We start from the raw sequence: 19925 nt of genomic DNA, 5'->3' as shown, positions 1-19925 counted from the left end.
TGTCTTAACTTCCTTCTGAATTAGCTATGGTTTTGCTACTGGCTGGTATTAGAACCTCAGCAGTTTCCAATATTCCCCTTTCCCAGGCTGTAACAAAATATGACAATAGGCAAACCTGCTTTTCTGCAGTTCAAGCACTTCAACACTTACCTACAAATAAGCTTTTACATATGCCAGGCAATTTCAGTGACACTGCCACTGAAAGACAAGCTGTACTGTAATGTATTATCATCTCAGCAGGGTAATTCATCACATTGTAGCTAGATGATTTACAGCATTTCCTATCATTTTTGCACATTCATATTAGTATTATTTATGTAAAATAAGAAATAATAGATGACATTTTACCACATTTGACTGGGTTGCAGCAGTTGTATAAGATAATGAAGTGTAGCCAGAGGAAAGTGTTTCTAACCCTGAGAGCATGAACATATTCCTAGAACTTCTGCAGGAATTATATAATGTCCCACTAAAAATAAAATCCACCCAGGCAGAGAGACAGACAGAATTTTTTTTTTAATAAATCAAAGCGCAAATTTACAATTCTAAATCACGTCCTACTCTAGAGTCTTCTGGCCAAAAAATAGCACCAGGTGACTCCACTGATTATAAGCAAGCTAACGGTGGTCAGAGCCCTCAAGTGTTGAAGGAAGGTTTTAAGCCATCATTTCCCTTAAATGAAAACAGAGGCACCAGTTTCAACCTGTCCAAAACATACATCTATGGACAGCAAGGAGAAAGTTCACAGCTTTGTTCAAAGTGATATTATATACCAAACATACATACATGCAGTGTATGTATCAGTTAGATTACAAAACAATTGTAACTCTAAATTTAAGCTGCATTAAATTTTACCCTTTTCTCACTCATCTATTAAAGCTCTAAGTCTGGCTCTTTCTGGAGGAAACTGAAGATTCTTCAGCTGTAAAAACCTTTGCCCAGGCAGCTAGCAAGAAAGTGCAAATCATGAGGTGTGCTTAGTTTTAGAGAGACCTGTTATTAAAGGAAGGCAGTTTCATATGGCCACACATTTCCAATTAAAAACTTGCAGAGCTAAACCAGGTGACGGTATAAAAGGATTAAAAAATTTACAGGAAGACTTTCAGAAATCCCCATGACAGAGAGTAAAGACTAGATAAGATGCTGTCACAGTCTGCAGGAAGTGTGGAGACATAAACGCTGTAATTTCAATGTGTGACTTTAAAATTTGAGTTGTATAAAACCAAAAACACTTGTCCTGTGGTTTTCTAATAAGTATTCTGATTTTCCTGGCAGCACATGGTCCAGGGTTATATGACCCCTGCCAGTGCATTGTGAAACTGTGGAAAGAAATTGTTGCATTTTTCATCTAAGGAAAAGGGTGACATATACACACAAAACCAGTTGTCTGCTCTATCTGCTTCTTTTCCATAGATGAGGAAGAGTGTTTTTTGTCTGGCAACTTAACATTTCTTGCAACAATGTAGTTAGTCCAATAAAAAGTATTACCAAACACATCTTGCTGCTTCCACACAGTGAGTGACTAGTATCCACATGTATACAAGCTGCAAAATCATAAGTATGTTCAACGGATATCATCCTTTAGGCTCTATATTGATTGTTTATCTTGGAAGCTGAAATAAACTATGTGACTGCATCTGTAATGAATTGGAAGGGTGTTAATTTCACAAACACACATATCATGTCACAAGTCATCTCCCAAGTAGCCATTCAGCCCTCCATTGGGAGAGAGCCTGCAATAGAGTCTTTTTTTTACAGTATTTTAGGGACTTAAAATTATAACAAAATATTTACACTTTGCTTTCTATTTCCTAGTGTAAATGCAGTTACCAAAATAATTTGATCAGCACCATGAACAGAAAATCATCTACTCTGGCATCAGTTATTTCTACAATGTTGTTTGAATTTTGCACTTCATAACAAATGCAGGAGATTAAAATCTGACTTGATGTTAAGATTGCACAGACTGTAAAAGTGCAGAGTAGCCCATTGTTACAAGACAATGTTTCCACAGCTGTGGCATTACAGCAAGTTTCCTGATGTGATGTCACTGATTTTACCTAACACAAGGAAATACTGAATCAAATCTAAGATAATTTCAGTCTCCTTAAAGTAATCATTTTGTTGTGTTCTTACTTAGAGGTAAGTGTAAGGTGTAATAACCTTCAATTAAACAAAATAAACATGTAACATTGTTACATTGTTCAAGTTGTAAAACATTATGAAAAAATTACAGAACGCTTCTCACACTATCTGATAAAAATGAACAAAAACCCAGGACATATATTAAGAGAATTACTGATTGGAGATTTTTCAAAAAGTATGTGTATTTGATGAAGTTATCATAACTCTTTTTGTGCCTAAATATTCAGGCTTTCTAAAAGAGGAACAATCTTAACTCTCTTTCGCAAATTACTTTATCATGTACTACGCTACTGAGGACACATCTACACGAGATGCTACTGCGCAGCAGCATTGGCAGGCATTAACTGTGACATGATGCTACTGTGCAGTAGCATCTGAAAAAAACATGCATACGCAAGTACCAATAACTGTTCAGTCTGCGGCTCATGTAGATGCAGCCTCTTGGTATATAAACTTCAACATAACTGCATTTGCTACATTTCTGAAAATAATCTACTTGCGTGTCACCTCTGTCTCTAAAATGTTACATAATACTGAGGAATTATTAAGACATCTGACTTTAAATATTCCATAACACTAACAGCTCATTATTTTATCAGATCTGTCTCCATAAACCTTCTAGAGAATTGCTGCTCTAGCAACAGTAGTTTCTGCTGAAAAATTTGCTCCCTAAAGCCTTGTTTACAGAAAAATAGGAAGATAAATGTAATTACTGTACTAAAGCACAGATGGATATGAACAATTCATTTTTCTTGAAAATGAATTTACCTGCACATCACCAAAAGCATGAGAGCTCTTTTTGTAATCAATATAAACTGTAAATGAAATTCCAGTGTTATCACAACCTTTTTTTGCTTCTTCCCACTCAGACTTATGGTTATAAGCATACTTGCTAAGTATGCCAGCCAGACTAACCATTCATTTTCATCTGTTCATCTTGTTTCTCTGTATTTCAATGCATTGCATTTCATTACTTTATGACAGAGTCAGGACGTATACAATTGTGCCTAGAAACTCAATGCCAAGTTATCTTACTCTTATACTATGAACAACTTACTTTGGACCTCATCAGAAGAGTCCAAAAACTGACAACTCTAGCATAAGTTAATGGGAGTAGAAAGAACTAACACTTAATAAAAATCAAGCCTTATATTCCTTATTATGGCAAGACAAATGATATGAGTTGTCTATGTTCTTTTTTTAAGGCCATAGATTCTTTTTTTAAAGCATCTCTGAAGGCATTGGAGTTCTAGGTACATGGTGTGAAGATACTTTTACCATAACAGAAACGTCTAGTAGTGTGTGCTTGTGGCATATGTACCTTTGGTATTCTTGTCCTTTATATCACTTGTCTTGTACATTAACTTTACATTTTCACAACATAGGTTTGTGCTTGCTGTCATTTAGCCAACTGTTGTAGCATTGTGATCTACTAGAAGCAATATCTGCCAGAAGCACTCTAACCTGTTAAGCAGATATGGATTCTGAATAGAAACAGTTAAGTAGGCTTTGCTGACTCACTGGAAGTGCTCATTACCTTACACAGGTATCAAGTGGAAATGGTTCTCAAAGGATCTAGGGCATGAGTTAAGCTGACTGGAAATACAAGCTGTCAAATTTGGAGTGAAGACTTTACCCACACTTTATCCTATGGGTGGTTAATTTATTTGTTAATAAAGCTAGGGACTGTTTCATAATTCTTTTGGGAAAGCGCATATTCAAAATATTCTATTTGTGTACTTTAGTTTGGTTAAAATTTCACTCTCTGTACCATTAATTATTGTAGTCTATTATAAAAGTGATTATGCCATCAAGAATGAATTAGAACCCACCTATGTCATTTAGCAACAGTCATTATGAGATTTTTCTTTTGCCCAGACTGCACAACAACTTGTATAAAAAAACCTGGCTTCGTTCCTCAAATATAGTTGTCAGCAATGGGCCTCTCAAGAATTATTTCCACACATTTGGTAAGTTATAACCTTCATAAATTTTTGCGAGGAGTATTTCCAGTACTCCACTGGGAACTACCACAGCTTATATCATAGTATTTAATGAGATATTTACTTCTGCTCTTTAGTTCAGAGACAGCAAGAAACAGATTCATTCAACTATCTTTATTGCTGATAACAGCATTCAGTTTCATGCCTGTCTGGCATTCAGGAGTGGAATCCAAGACAGGACAGCCCTATTCAGCCACCTGCCTCCTGCCCAGCTGCTGCTTCCCCTATCACTTCAGCAACAGCAGTCAGTGTCCAGCTTCCCCAACTCTCCTCCAATTTTCACTGCTGTCACCACCTCAGGGGGGTAGGGCAATGTAGCGCAGCAGGGCTAGGAGCGCTGAGAGTGAGTCGGAGGAGCAGGCACCATTCATTTGGGGGTGGGAGGTACATGCAGTGCAATGCAGTGGGCACATCCATTGTACAGCAGTGAGGGAAGGGAAGACAAGTGCAGTAACATGGTGGGGCATCTGCAGAGTGAGCAGCACTGGGGCTGCATGGTTTACCCTGATGTGACCCACAGGTGTGTGGCCCACTGGTGGGTTCAGGTCCCAGCTGGAGAGCTCTGACCTGAGGAACTGTATTAGCAGAGGTGCTGTGCCATGCTCAGCTCAATGTCTGAGTGACAATGCAGATGGAAAACAACATTATCTTATGTCCCTCTCCAATCTTTTTCTGATCTCTTTGATAACCCATCATTCCCTTAGTGTGAAACAGTCCGCTCTTGCATCTCTAAACCTTTGTATACTCCCTTTCCATTTATGGAAGTGCTGTGCTACCTAGCTGCAGGTGATACAGTAGAGCAGCAGAAAATATCCCTGAAGGCTTACTTCCATGTATGGGCAGAAAGGACCTCTCTGAAAAATGTCCAGTTTCCATAAGAAACCTATTAAGAGGATGAGAATAACCCATGATCCACCAAGCTCCTCACAAAAGCAAAAGTAGATTGAGAAAGATCCGGCTTGCTGAATTTTCATATTTACATTTGGTTCCCAATACAGAAAGGCAATTTCACTCCAAGATCTGAGATTTTAATTTTCACTGTATTAAAACAATTAAATATTCACATTAAAAAAAAAAATCACACACCGTACAGAAAAAGGCCTAAAAATGAAGCACGTGATGTACAAGGCAGATTTACTTTTTTAAGTGTGTGTATGAATGACAAATGAATTATGATTTCACTCACACAGGTGTATCTTACAAAAAAAACCCAAAACATGTACTTCCTCAAAAATTTATAATTACTACTTTGAATATGTTTGTGATCTACCTTTGATTTGATTTTTTGACAGTATTCCAGTAAATTTACTGGGAGGAATATTCAGCTGTAATAAAGTATAAGCAAATATTTTATACTGTACCTGAAAAGTTTTTCATTTGTCAACATGAATATTAGTATTAGATTATAACAGTTGTGCTTCTTTGTTCAAAGACCAGAAACAAGTTCTATCAGAGTATTTCAAATGTCAAACACTTGTAACAATTTTTTCAAACAACTGAAAGCCAAAAATATTAAAGGAAGTTTGTCAAGTATGTTTCAGCAAATAAATTTGAGGCAACTACCCCTAATTTGCTCAGAGGCAATGTTTTGCATTTTTTAAAAATCAAAAGAAGTCTACATTATAAATTACTTAATTAACTTGATGGCTCTGATTTAGCAAGCTGCTTCAAGCATCTGTGGAATCTCAATTTGTAAGCAATTGCAACTAAGGCAGTGAGATTACATATGCCCCAAAAGACTTATTTACACTGAGACCTATATGTTCTCTCTTTATTAAACATCATAATCATTAAGTACTATATCTCATATTGCTGTTGCAATGAAATATTTAATCCTCCTGAGATAAAAAATGCAGATAAACTTACTAAGTTCCACATGTATCAGAATCAGACGCTCTATATTTAATCACATCTCACTACTAGAAATGGTTACCATGAAGTTGATCCAGAAATATTGATATACAATTAACAACTGCATGGCATACTGTGTAAATTATTATAGCTTTTTAAAGATAACTTCTTTTATCACAGCAGCTCCTGCCCACTTATTAAAGATCCTAAACTATATTAAGAAGACCCCCCGCTGCCTTATATGTAGATTTTAATCCAAAAAAAGACTAAACATGTATCTCTAGTTTGATAAAGGCCCAGATCATTCTTTCTGGCAGAGAAGAACTGTATTTTGTTTAACTCAAAATGGGCCTGTTCTGCATTACAGGGACTGAAATAGTGCAAATGCTCATTTCATTCACTTAAATTTCCTAGGCTTAAAGTTGATCACGAGGAGTAACTACCACTTTTTCTTAGCACATGCTTAAAGGCCTCATCCATAGCCCAGCAAAGCCTGGGAAAGCCTTTCCATTTATTGTAGGGCATTTCTAACTGTTTTAAGGGTGCTCAAGGACACCCAGTATGGGGGACTGAGGTCCCTCCCACTCCACTAGGCAGCACAGCCCAGAGCATGCTCACACGTCTATAATGTGTTAAAGCAGGAGTACTCAGCCCTTGGCCTGTGAGTCAAATCCAGCACTGCCTATGGCTGTGAGGGGAGCCCTGTGGGCTGTGGTCCTGCTGCCAGCTCAGGCACACAGGGCCCAATCCTGGCACATGGGGCTGGACAGGGGTGGCACAGGTCCAGATCCAGCTGGCTAACCAGCTCAGCATCACACAGCTGGCTGGCAGGCCAAAACCCTGAGCACAGCTGAGCGAAGACAGAACAAACCTGCTTGAAGGCTGCCTACAAATGGACCCACAGCAGGTGGGGAAGGGCACCCCTGACACTGGGACAAAGGTGCAAACAAGGCTTCAGGAGGCCAGGACTCCCCACAGTGAGGCTGGGAGACAAACACAGTATATAGGTGGCATTAGGGGGCACAAACTCCGCTCCAGCTCCCATGGGACCCCAGCACAAGAGCCTAGGCCTGCAGATCCTACCCCCTGCTCAGTGTCAGACCGTTAGTAGGTGAAGAGGTACCACAGGGCGAGGGATCACGTGCCCCAACCATCACGTCAGCGCCCCCTCCCACGTGCCCGGGCCAGCGCCACGAGGTGAGGGGTCACGTGCCCCCCCCCCCGCAGGGGAGGGCAGTCAAGCAGCCCAGTGTCTGGGGCGCTGCTGAGAGATCTGTAGTTGCCCCGCCGTGGGCGGGTGGGAGCGTCTCCTCGGCCCCTCTCGCTAGGGCCATAGCTAGTGGAGGGCTCCCCGGGGAGCGCGCCAAGGCTACCGCGCTAAGTGAGGGAGTGGGGGAGGAGTGGGGAAGCGGACGGGCGGTTTGTCGGTCGGGGGATCCCCCGTAACCGTCTCCAACCGCCACCCGCCCCGCGGCGCGAGCGCCTCACCCCCGGCGCCCGCGCCGGCCAATCGGAACGCTGCGCACGTGACGAGCGTTCCCTGCGATGACCTCATCCCTGGTGTGGGATGACGTCAAATTCAAGATGGATGGAATCACGGCGGTGGCAGCAGCGCGCGCGGGCGATTCGTGAAGGGAGGCGCCAAGGGGGGCAGCAGGGGGGGGCGCGGCCGGCGGCGGAGCGGGTGAGTAACGGCCGCGTCTCGCGCCCGTTCCGGGGCTGCCCGGGCCGTACGGGTCTGGCTGTGCACAAAGGCGTCTTTTCCTGACGTAACTCTGAGGTGGTTTTTTTTTTTTTTTTTTTTTTTTCCTCTCGCTCTCTCCTTTTCCTCCTTCCCCCACCGAGCGGGGCTGCGGTCCCCGAGCACCGCACTGCGCCTGCGCCGGTTACGAAACTAGCCCCCTCCCCCCTTCAGCGCGCATGCTCCGTTCCCGTGGCGCTCGCCCACGCCCGCCACATAGCCCGCCCTTGGGAGCTCAGAGTGCGCCTGCCCGAGACTTCACACGTTCCTACGGCGCTTGCGCGCGAGCCGTGGAACCCTCGCTCCGGCCTTCCTGCGCGTGCGCAGGGAGTGGGGCGGGCGCTGTGTGGCCGTTCGTACTGTCGAGGGCGCGCGGCTGGTCGCCGTAGTTCTGACTGCGCGTGCGGGGGGGGGGGTGTGAGTTGTGGCGCGCATGCGCAGTAGACCGTGTGGTTGTGGGCGGGGCCACGCTCCTGGTGACGTCACTATGGGTGTTTGTCTTACCCCCGCCCTTTCTGCTCAGCGCTACTGGCTGTCCTGAGCAGGACAGGACAGGGAGGAGGCCCTGCTTTTTAACTCCTCTCCAATGCGATTCCTACCCAGAGTTGCACCCATCGCCTCTGCTCTGAAACTAACCTTTTTGACAAACCCAACCCCTGCTTCTCTGTGTGCCACTCCCAGCCCCTTCCCAGTCTGCTGCTCTGCTTTCTGCTCTGTGCTGCTGTGTGGCCTGCCACTTCATTGATCTGCTGGGTGCCACTCACATAAGCAAATTGGCCAGCAGGGTCTCAGGGCTAGTCCCAGCTTGGCCACCCTGTCTCAAAAGACTTGATGGCAATGATTTTGGACATTTGGCATGTGGTTATGTCTGCCTCCCCCTGCTGCCATCACGCTGCTATGTTGCAGAGAGAGACAGAGACAGACGGAGAGAATAAGGAGATCCTGCATGAGACAAGAGGCGAGACTGGAATGCAGGATCCACTGTGGCCAGTACAGCAGCTAATGACCAGGGGCATGTTGAGTGTCCTTCAAACGATTCCAAAATGCAAACAATTCAATTTTTTTTTGCAAAAGTCCTGTTGGTCTAATAACAGCTATCACCTTTACCATAAGCCCTGATTGCTTTTTCCTTTAAAACAATATGGCTACAACCTGGATACCTTCAAACACCCTGAAATGTGCCAGTTAATTTAGAACAATAAGGGCCCTTTTACATCACATTCGTGCCATGATTGATGGGTTAATTGGGCATAAATGGCAAGTGTCCTATATGAGCACCCAATTTAAAAGCACCATAAACCAGCAAACTAGTTTGTGTAGCACCTTCAGTTGAAGGCGTGGCATATCCAGGGCTACCCCAGGGCCGGTGCTGACAAATAAGTTGATTTGTTAGTCTACAGCCCCGGGTCATGCTGAGTTGCAGGCACCTGGCTTTCACCTTGTCAGTGTAGGGAGATCCTGGGCTCCCCTGCACTGGCAGGTATGGAGGGATCTGATCTTTGATCCCAAAATCATGTTTCCATTGTTGGGATCAAGGATTGGATCCCATGACACCTTTAAATGAACAGGTTCCAGGGGCCAAAATGTCATTTGTGATTTTTTAAATTGTGAAGCATTTTTGCAACATTACTGTAATCCTATCTGTATATAGTCAGTGGAAATTTGTGACAAAATAATGCCTAGTCTTTGTGTTATTCTGTTAACGAATTCTTGGCTTTCTTTAGTTTCTAGTTTTGGCTCAATCACTAAGCCAAAAGGTGCTCTTTACTTATTTACTTATTCAATATATGTGCTGCCTTTCCTAACATGCAAATAATGGGGTGCAATTTAATCAGGTAGGGCATGTTTTTGTTTTATGGGAAAATGCAAAAATAATCAAAGTACACACTAGAGTGGTGGATGGATCAGTATCAACCTGGAAAGATGTGAGTAGTAGAGTCCCCCATGGCTTGGTCCTCAGGCCACTGCTGTTCAACATCAGTGATTTGGACAAGGGTGTAGTGAACACACTGTCCAAATTTGTGGATGACGCTAAATTATGGGGCAAAGCAGACACTGGAGGGCAGGGAACGGATTCAGGTGGATTTGGACAAGTTGGAAAAGTGGGCAGAACAAAATGGGATGCAGTTTAACAAAGATAAGTGCAGAATACTACACCTAGGGAGAAGGAATCACCAAAACATACAGATTGGGGGAGGGCTTCGTAAGCAGCACAACAACAGAAAGGGATCTTGGAGTGGTAGTTGATTCACAGATGAACATGAGTTGACAATATGACAAAATGATCAATAGAGCTAACCGCACCCTATCATGCGTTAGTAGGTGCATCACAACAGGTCTAGGAAGGTGATAATTTTATGTGGCACTGGTCAGGCCACAGCTGGAGTGGGTGGGTTATCCAGAGGGATGTGGATAACCTTGAGAGGGTCTAGAGCAGGGGTGGGCAAAATGTGGCCCGGGAGCTGGATGCAGCCTGCCAGGCCATTCTATCCAGCCCACAGGACCACTAAAACATTTAGAAAATTAATATTTATCTGCCCTGGGTTGCCTGTCATGTGGCTCTTGATGGCTTGCCAAAACTCAGGTAAGCAGCCCTCTAACCAAAATAATTACCCACCCCTGGTCAAAGGAAGGCTACTCATATGCTTAGGGGCCTGCAGGATAGGTCCTATAAGCAGATGTTGAGGGACCTAGATCTCTTCAGCCTCTGTAAGAGAAGGATGAGAGGGGATTTGGTCGCTGTCTACAAATTTGTTTGGGGGGAGGAGGGTGCAAGGAATAGGAGATACTCTGTTTACCAGAGTGCCCCTTGAAGTAACTGGCAACAACAACCACAAACCAACAGAGAGCAGGTTTAGACTAGACATTAGGAAGAACTTATTTACAGAATAAGTTACCAGAATCTGGAATGGGCTTCCAAGGAAGGTGGTGCTCTCCCCTACCTTGGGCGTCTTTAAGAAGAGACTGGACAAACACCTAGCTGGGGTCGTTCTGACCCCAGCACTCTTTCCTGCCCAGGGCAGGGGGTCAGACTCAGTGATCTACTGAGGTCCCTTATGACTCTGAAATCTATGAAAAGTAGAATAGATTCCTGTTGTGTGCATATGTTTTTTTTCGAGCTCGATTATACAAATAAATAGATTATGCTAATAGATCAGAGAAAATACAGACCCAAAGCCCAGTAGTGTGCTTTCCATTTATAATGAGGTACTAAACTGCAGCTTGTTCTACTCATTTTTGTCAGCTCTTCAAGCCTTGCAAGCAAATTAATAAAAAATAATTGTGTCAATTGCTCCTCAGTTGCATCTCATGTTTCATTATGTCCTTATGCTTGACCACGTTCTGTGAATAATGACAACAAAATTCCACACTTAACAAATCACTTCTTCTTCTCTTAGCAATCTAGGATAGCTAATGCAGTAGTTGATGACAGGAAAAATGCTGTTTATCCTTCAAAGAAGTGATGTGCTTAACAATTTTAAATGAAAAAAGCCATATGTAATTATTCAACAGATTACAAAAACGTTTCAATATGTGAAACATTATGGTAGATTTTTTGTTGCAAACAGAAATCTCTTTCCACACTCTACTTCATCTGAGTTGTTTGATTAACCATTCCTAAATTTTCTTTTTCTAGTTTTGGTTTATGCAATAGAATTAAATATGCCAAAAGTCAATGTGCAAATAACTAGGTTAAATGGAAGGCAAAAATAGTAATCTTTTTGTCCTATGGAGAAATACAAATAACTAGAATATGCCAATAAATGATAAAGCAGAATCAACCATAAAAAACGTTTAAAACATTTAAAATAATGTAAATTGGCTTTCTGAGAGGCAGGAGATTGCACTTTTTAATCTAGTATTTTGTTACAAGTGGAGTTTTTTTCTTTTCATTTTTATCTGTTTAAAAGCTATCCAATTTTTTTAATTTTGGTAGAATGGAAGAATGAATGGGCTATGCAGATTTCAGAGAAAAAGGGCAGAATACAGTTTTTCAGTTGGTTATGTAATTTCTCAAACAGAAAATAGATGTACAGTTATGTGTGTAATGTTGTATATAAATATTATTAAGATTGTATTTAAAATAAGTCAAGAAATAAAAAAAAATAAGGATCTTACAAAAGTGACAGAATTAAACTTGCCGTATCATTATGTACAGTTCATGCATATATAAAGTGAATTTAAGTGATACACAAGGGCTGCATCTATACCTGCACTTTATTACTGAGTAGACTATCTGTAGAGTAAAGCATCACCATCTACACTTACAATGGTATTAGGCTGCAGTAAACTAATTTATGCTGCAGTAAGGTAGTACTGTCATTGGGGACAGTACTGTCTCACAGCAGAGTAATTAACTGCGATTAAACACATATGTAGATGTTGATGTTGGCTATAAATTGCACCCAGTCAGCCCAGCCAGCAGGGGCCAGACTCTTGCCTAGCCACATGGCTCTGCGCTTTCAGCACCTTCATGCCCCAGCCAGCCCTTCTGGAACGCAGTGCAGGAGAGGCCCTGGCATAAACTCATCTGGCGTGACACAAGTTGCTGCTGTCCTAGGTGCACATGTAGGCACTGTGTCCAGAAGTAGTTTACTCCATCTCAAACTTCTCTCAGAGTTTATTGTTCGGATGAATTGCACGTGTAGATGCACCCAGTGCTCTATTTTAGGAGAATCTGAGAGCACAGCTTAGTATGTGGGACCTGGCATTTACCAGCTTGAAGAATCTGTTTCCATTTCCTGACAACTTTTCTAAACTGCATTGAAAATGTTTATGCCGATTATCTGCCTGAGAATGAGTTTGTGGGAGGGGGAGGAAGAGAAGGGGAAATATGGGGGAAGTTCAGATTTTCTTAGAACGAAGCCAGAGGAAAATATGTTTAAAATTCTAGTGACCTTCTCATTGAGAAATTATACCGGTCCCCATGCTTGGGAACAATCAGCTGAAATACTGCAGGGATGTACCTTTTGCCAAGCCCACAAAAACCCATCCCAGTTTGGCCAAACTGTGGGATTTTGAAGAACTCCGGTGCTCTCATACAAAGTCAGGATTTCATTAGAGCATTGCAATTGAAAGCTCCAGTGATTCTACCTGGATTAACTCTGTCCCAGCCTGGAACTTAGCAGGATTCCCTCCGAAAGTGTAGCACAGGCCTTTTGAAGTCCATTTCAGGTCTGAGCACCTGAGACAACGTTAAGGAGCTTGTTCCTTTTGTACTTTTTCAAAAGCTTGCTTCTTCGACCCCTTGCTACTAAACGGTAGTGTCCTGTGGGCCTGCTTAGGATTGATGCTTCTTGGGATAGTAGGGGCCTTATAATTATATTGCAGGAAATAGAGACTGACTGCCCTGTAGCGCTTAACTGGCCAGTTTAAGACAAGAAGCAACCAGAGAGTGCAATAAACAGAGGAAGGAAAAGTAACTTTACTGGGCACTTAATTATGTGCATGTGAATATTATAAATGAGCCCCAGCACCAGAGGTATAGTGACTTAGCCAGGTGCGTGGGGCACTGGCACCCCCCCTCACCCCTCTTTCTGGTTGCTGGTGCAATTGTACAGGTGCAGCCTTTTTTTGTGCACATCACCTCCTCTCCTCCCCACCCTGCAAGTTGGCACCCAGAGGGGCTCACCCTGTCACCTCACCCTAGTTATGCCACTGGAGTATGCTTTCCCCCCCTACTGTATATGTTCCAAGTTGTGTTCTAACAACCTTACAACTATTTTGACTCAAAATCTAGTTTTTTAACTTGTTGAAGATGCTTCACATCACTGGCAACAGCTTGATACTGAATATGGATTTCCAGACTGAGTCTTTGATTTAATTACATGAGACTATAAATACTGATGGTCAGAATGAGAAAATAATTGCTTTTTCCACCTTCAGACAAAGGGCTGACCATAATTTTTTTTATGTGAATCATCTTTGCATATAAACAGAAAAAATTCAACCTAAAGAATTTCTCAGAAAACTATGAACCCTCATATGAGTCACAATATAACTAAAGTTATTTTGAAACTTAACTCTAGTACTTGCTAATACTGATTTATAATGATCTTTTTTTTAAATAAGCAAATTAAATATGTCAACTTCCTGTATCTGTCAAATATCAACATTAACTGTAAATTAAAACCTTCATATGAGTGAGTTGTCTTAGAGTAGAAACAGCTAAGAAGTATTATGTTTATGAAACATCTAAAGATGCAGCAAAACCCTTCCTCACAGATGGAGATGCTCTAACAGTGTAAATACATCTTCCCCAACTGTATCCTTCCATTCCATCCTTCTATCTTTTTCTCCCTTCTGCAATTGTGATGAATTACGGGGCAAGCAGGTGTACTTTTTCACAACTGATTGAAGAGAAGTATATTTTCTGCTGTCTTCCATAAATGAAAGCATCATGTGTCATGGCATTATAAACTACTTTGTGCACAGTTTATAAATTGAATCATCTGAGAAGTGAGAGAGACCTTTTGTTGGGTTCCACCTTCCCAGGCTTCTTCATTTTTTCATAATATTAGAACTAATGATTAAGAGAACTTTTAAATATTTTCCATTTTATAATCATTTTTGTTTTGTGCTTCTTGGAAACATTAACATTTTGCTCTGTGAATTAAAATATACTTTTGTTCAAAGTGTCACAGCTAGAGACAGTGTAAGACTTTCTTAGAGTTTTTTGAATGAGTGGAGGTTTTTTAAATATATTGGCATGAGATTTGTCATTTCTTACATACTTCCTAAACTGAATTCTTTAAGAGAGGCAAAAATATTTATTTTTTCTTTTGGGCACTTGCTTCACCCTCCTCCACTTGTCCTATGTTCTTTGTAACAATGTGATAAGAATGCTTAGATAATTACTTATTCTTGTTCTCATTAATGAATAACTCCTTTCACATTTTAGTAAGATGTCAGATGTTTTGTGAAAATCTTTCCACATCCTTCAAAAACAGTTATATTAAGCAATCTTTAAAAATCTCTTACATGAAAATCCTTAAGGATTCATATACATTTTTTGTTTCTCTAATCGTGGATACTTTTATTTGAAATAAACACCTCCATCTCATAGAAGTTTTATATTTATGGGTGGGGCTAATTTTTGTTTCATGTCTATGTAGAAGTCTCATAACCTTAATAAAAAGTACCAACTGATATTTATAGAAAACAGGAACTGGGTTTGGGCACAGTCCTGCAGTCGGGGCAGAATCTTAGATCCTTTGTTTATCCTTTTTTTCATATTGTTTCAGGTGCAGGAAAAATATTTATTAACAGCTATAGAAAAGAACATGAGTAGGAGGTCCTTCATATGATTTTCATAACCCCATGTTTTTCCCAGTTTACTTTATCATGAAACCCAACTCTGCCCCTGCCACCATCACTGTTTTTGGTTAGAGCTATGATTATTTCAGGACAGTTTTAGTGGAATCGAAACTGTATCTGCTCAGTATCATAAGAGGGTTGTATACAAGATGCTCTTCCCTGACTACTACAGCCCTCAGATTGCAATTCCTGATCCTTGGTCTCCAGTATTGATTTTGTACCAGTATAGCATTCAGTTGAGGGCTTTCTTTTTTTAATTCTTCTGTAACTAGCTAGTTACACATACCCAAGTGTGGATGCAGTTGTGTTAATACAGAGATGAAAATATGAGTGTAGCTTATTTTCCTTCCCATAAAATAATGAAAAATACCAGTGAAAGTGCCTTTATATCAGTACTGTCAATTTGGGTGTTGGTACCGTTTTCACTATACCATTGTAATTAAATCAGTACAACTTCTGCATGTCAACACAAGCTATTGTGTAGTTGTGCCCATTAAGGAGAGTGAGTACTGCATTCTGTATTGCAGAAGATTTTATTAAGGAGCCCTAGTAGGATGCCACTTCTATCTGCAAAAGTAGTAAAGACAGGCTTCCTGCTTTTGTTTGCAGATTCTTGCTGAGTCAAGAAGGCTTAAGAAGTTCTTTTCCCCTAAATTTGGCTGGTGGGTGTTTGGTATTTATACTAGAGTTTCAGGTCCTACTTAGTCTTTTAGGCTCCGTGGTGACTGGAGAACTAAAGAAATGATATCACAGAAGTGAAGCAAAGAAATAACTGAAAAGGGTAGGAATATTTAGTTTGCTTAAACCCCTTTGTTCTTTTCCATGATGATTAACTACGCTCTTAGTAGGAGTGTCAGAGGTCAGAATAAACATTTTCTGATATTTTAACGTGGAGAAAAGTTCATTTTAAACCCTTTCGACCTCTATTTAAATCATTGTAAAGAAGCTAAAACATTTAAAAGCCTAATACCTTTTGATACTCTTTGTAGGTTGCTGTTAAACTACTTGTTGCTCAGTAGCTTGCACTTAAAATCACTGAAAAGAAAAAAAAATGTCTTGTTCATTGAACTGGAGTGAAGAAGTGCCCTCCACAGATGCGTGTGCACCTTAAGATATCAGGAGATAGCTGGAAATCTTTTTCATTCCATTATTGTCCAAGACTTTAACTTGATGCATCCTTGCACATACTTTTAAATCATACCCTGCATAAAACTATTATGTTTGTAAATACAAAATGACTTGATACTTCAGACTTGGATTGGAGGATGCAGGCGAGTAGATGTAGGAAGTTATGTGAAGGTTTAGATACCTGGGAGACAGTCTGGTAGATGAAGTTGTCTGGGAGGGTGTAATTTTCTCAGCAATTAACAGATATGCTTGGTGGAGATCACAGATACTTGAAAGATGAAGGACATCAGGCTAGAAACAGTAGCAGCAAGTGCAAAGAGACGATTGTAAATCAGCTTGGCAGTGAAGAATTTAATAGGCAATCTCAAGGTTACTGAAAGAATACATTCCTATGTAAGGGAAACCCTTTACTGGAAACTTTGTCCTTGGAACATCATTGCTATATTCTAGAAGAGATAAGAACAATCCTCATTCTTCCACAGGATCATAAAAACTTGTTTTTATTTAAGTGGTTGGGGTGGCCTTATTAGTAGGGATCCTGGTTTTCTGTGATTTTAAAAAAAAAATCCCCAATTTTGGTTTAAAAAAGTAACCCAAAATCCACATTTTTCTGTGATTTAAAATGAAACACTGAAAAACGTGGATTTTGGGTTACCTCTTTAAATTAAAAAAATGGTTTGTTTTTTTTATTAGAGAACCTGGATCCCTACTTACTAGTGTCTGTAACATCAAATCAATGGGGTGAATGACAGGAAAACAAAACCAAAAAAGGGCTGAGCAGTCCAAAAGGTTTAAGGACTGCCAACCTAATAATGTATTGTGTTTTTCACTTTTTATGTAGCTTTGCTATTCCAAACAGAAAAATTAAATGCGAGTAGGTAGTGGAAATTGGTTGGAGTGAGATTTCTTATCGTCTTGCAGATGGACATGGGCTGGATTTCTTTAAAAAGTCTGGGTTTAATCCTTTTAAAAAGATTAATACTTTTTGTGTTTAACAGTAGTATAAAAGTGATAAGCCATGATGGTCCAGAAATTGAGAGGCAAAGTTTTTTTAAGAAGAGATCTTCTATTGAACCAATTGTATAGTTGGGGTAGAGTTAGACCATCTTTCAAATGCAAGACATTTTTTCAGGTCTGAACAGAACAAGCCAAGTACAGCATGCTGCACTTATTTGTACCACGCTGTGCTTGTTCTGGTCAGGCCTCAAGAAGAATGTCTTGCATTGGAAGGTTTGTCTAACTATCCCAGCTATACAGTTGGTCCATTAAAAGATATCACACTAAAAAATCCTTGCCTTTGTGTTTAATGTAATATTGACCTGTTATGTTAGCTGGACTTCCATATAGCTCACCTTCACTTCTCTTTTATTTGTAAATAAAGAATGCACTAGACACATTGAAATAAGGGATTTTATAGATATGTTTCCAGGCATTTGTGTGTTAGTGTAAGAAAGGAGTAATTGTCTGTAATATAACTTAAACTGAAGAGAGTAAAGATGTAACATTCCAGATTGTGTGGACTCTTATATGAACAGTAAGAAGGGAAAAGTAAAGTCTGTCTGCTACATGCAGATAATGAAAGGCCCTATGTTTTATATGCAGCACTTTTTAATTGTAATAGTAATAAATAGCTGATCTAATCTATAATGGACACTTTTTTTTACTTAACCTTCTCAGTTTAGCAGGTTTCCCTCCTGACACATACCAGCACTTCATAAATTTGCTTTTCAGTGAAAGTTTACAATAATTAATACCTCACATAATAACAACTGAAACGCCATTTCATTAAATTTAGGAGGACTGAATCCTTAAACAGAATAAATAATAAAATTAAATGTGCTTCAAGTCTCTCAAAATTTTTCCCTTAATGATATTTGAAAGTTTGAAGCCAAAATTGAAACTTGCTACGTGGGTTTAGATTTATTCCAAACATCCTGAAGAGAACTTTTGTTAAAACACCTTGATGCCTTTTTGTCCCCAGTTGCATCAGATTTTCTTTGGCCTATGGTGCAACTTTACAAGAATGGTGTCTAACACGGTGTGCTTATTTAGACAATTAAGCAGAGCACGTTTCAGAGCAATTAGAGTCTCCTGACATAACAAGGAAATCCATGGGAAATCCATGATCATGATAAAGTGGGTATGGCCACAGCCTCCTTGGCTGTGTAGTGTATGCACAGTGAAGAGAGTTCACCTTTATGCAGTAAGTTCAGCTTTATAGAGTAACTTACTTTATAGACTAAAGTAACTTACTTTATAGACTAAAGTGTGCATTATACAATAATGGAATCAGAAGTGTACTGTGTCTCAGGAAGACTTATGCAGTTCTTCAACTTGTCCAGGGCTGTCCAATTTGTAAGCAGCTAGGGACTGCATGCCACAATAGTGGCATGCACCATTAGTGTTACCATGGGTAACACCATTTGGGGTCATTGCCCCTACACCACACACTGCGTGATCACCTCACCCTATTGCAGTGGGTGCCCATGTGGGCATCCCTTCCCACCAGTACTGAAACAATTCCCCCATGGATGCTGCAACCCCCTCCCACCACTGCACCATGTGCCACACAGCCCCAGCCTCACTTAAGCACACACTGCTGTACCGTGCTGCCCCCTGGAGTGTGCACAGAAGTGGAAGGTGGAGATGGGAGGGGAAGCCCAGAGACTCCAGCTGCTGTTGCAATAGGGGAAGTTATACCTAGGTAGAAGCTTGAGGGCATCAACTTAAAGTGCACTTCTTCCCTGCCTTCTGTCAAGATCAGGAAGACAAAAGGACATGCAGCTGTCCTGCTATAACAGACACTGTTACAAGGATCTGCCACTAGATGGCAGGGGAGCAAAAAAACGATCTATTCACATTTAGCAACTGGCTTGCCTGAGATAGGGGGGGACTGATGAAACTTAACCTAGTGCAACATACACTGCTACGAGTTTTGCCCCAATTCCTTCAGGGACAGTTCTTTACCAGATTGATCAAATTTACTCCATTTAAATGTCTGCACCATCTCTTAGACAGTTGAGTAAAAGAAATAGAGCGCTGAACAAGCCAATGACATTAAGAATGAGCATCACTCTCTGGTCTCAAATCCAGAAGGTGCTTTAGAAATTAACTGCCAGAGCAAAGCAAGGGTTGCCTCGGGCTTGGTGACATTCTTGGTGCCTCTGAGATGTCTTTCTTTGTCTCTGTAATGTGACCAGAGATTTTGAGCAGTGTATTTGTTTTGATTGCAGACAAATGCTGCAAATTCTGAAATTCAAACCCCTTGCCCCCAACTCCACTAACCCCATTCAACTACCTCGTTCCCTGAAAGGTGGACAAGCAAAGAAAAAACCCTGCCAAGTGGCAGTCTGCAGGGTCTGAATGCAGAACCATTTTTCTTTTACACTGAAAGTGATTGATGCAGGGGTTTCAATCTTTGTGGTTGTGGTTCAGGCCATGGCTTGCTGTGGGAATCCTGGAAGGCACCCGTGTGCCAGGGGTTTTGACACATTGGTGCCTTTCAGGGTGCTTTCAGCAAGTTGTGGCCTGCAGGGTGACCACGGAGGTTGCAACTTTTGCATCGATCATTTTCAATGTAAATGTAAAAGAAACGCTTGGATCCTTATCTTGTTGGGGTGATCTGACCCCAGCTGACTTCCTGCCCTTTGGGCGGGGGTTGGACTTGATGATCTTGGGAGGTCCCTTCCAGCCCTAATGTCTATGAAATCTTTTTTACACCTGTGTCATGCTGTAAGCAT

The sequence above is a fragment of the Crocodylus porosus genome, unplaced genomic scaffold (assembly GCF_001723895.1).
Source record: "Crocodylus porosus isolate Cpor-Errol unplaced genomic scaffold, CroPor_comp1, whole genome shotgun sequence".
Lineage (NCBI taxonomy): Eukaryota > Metazoa > Chordata > Crocodylia > Crocodylidae > Crocodylus > Crocodylus porosus.
The sequence above is the reverse complement of the archived record's forward strand: the minus strand, read 5'-3'. Positions refer to the sequence as shown.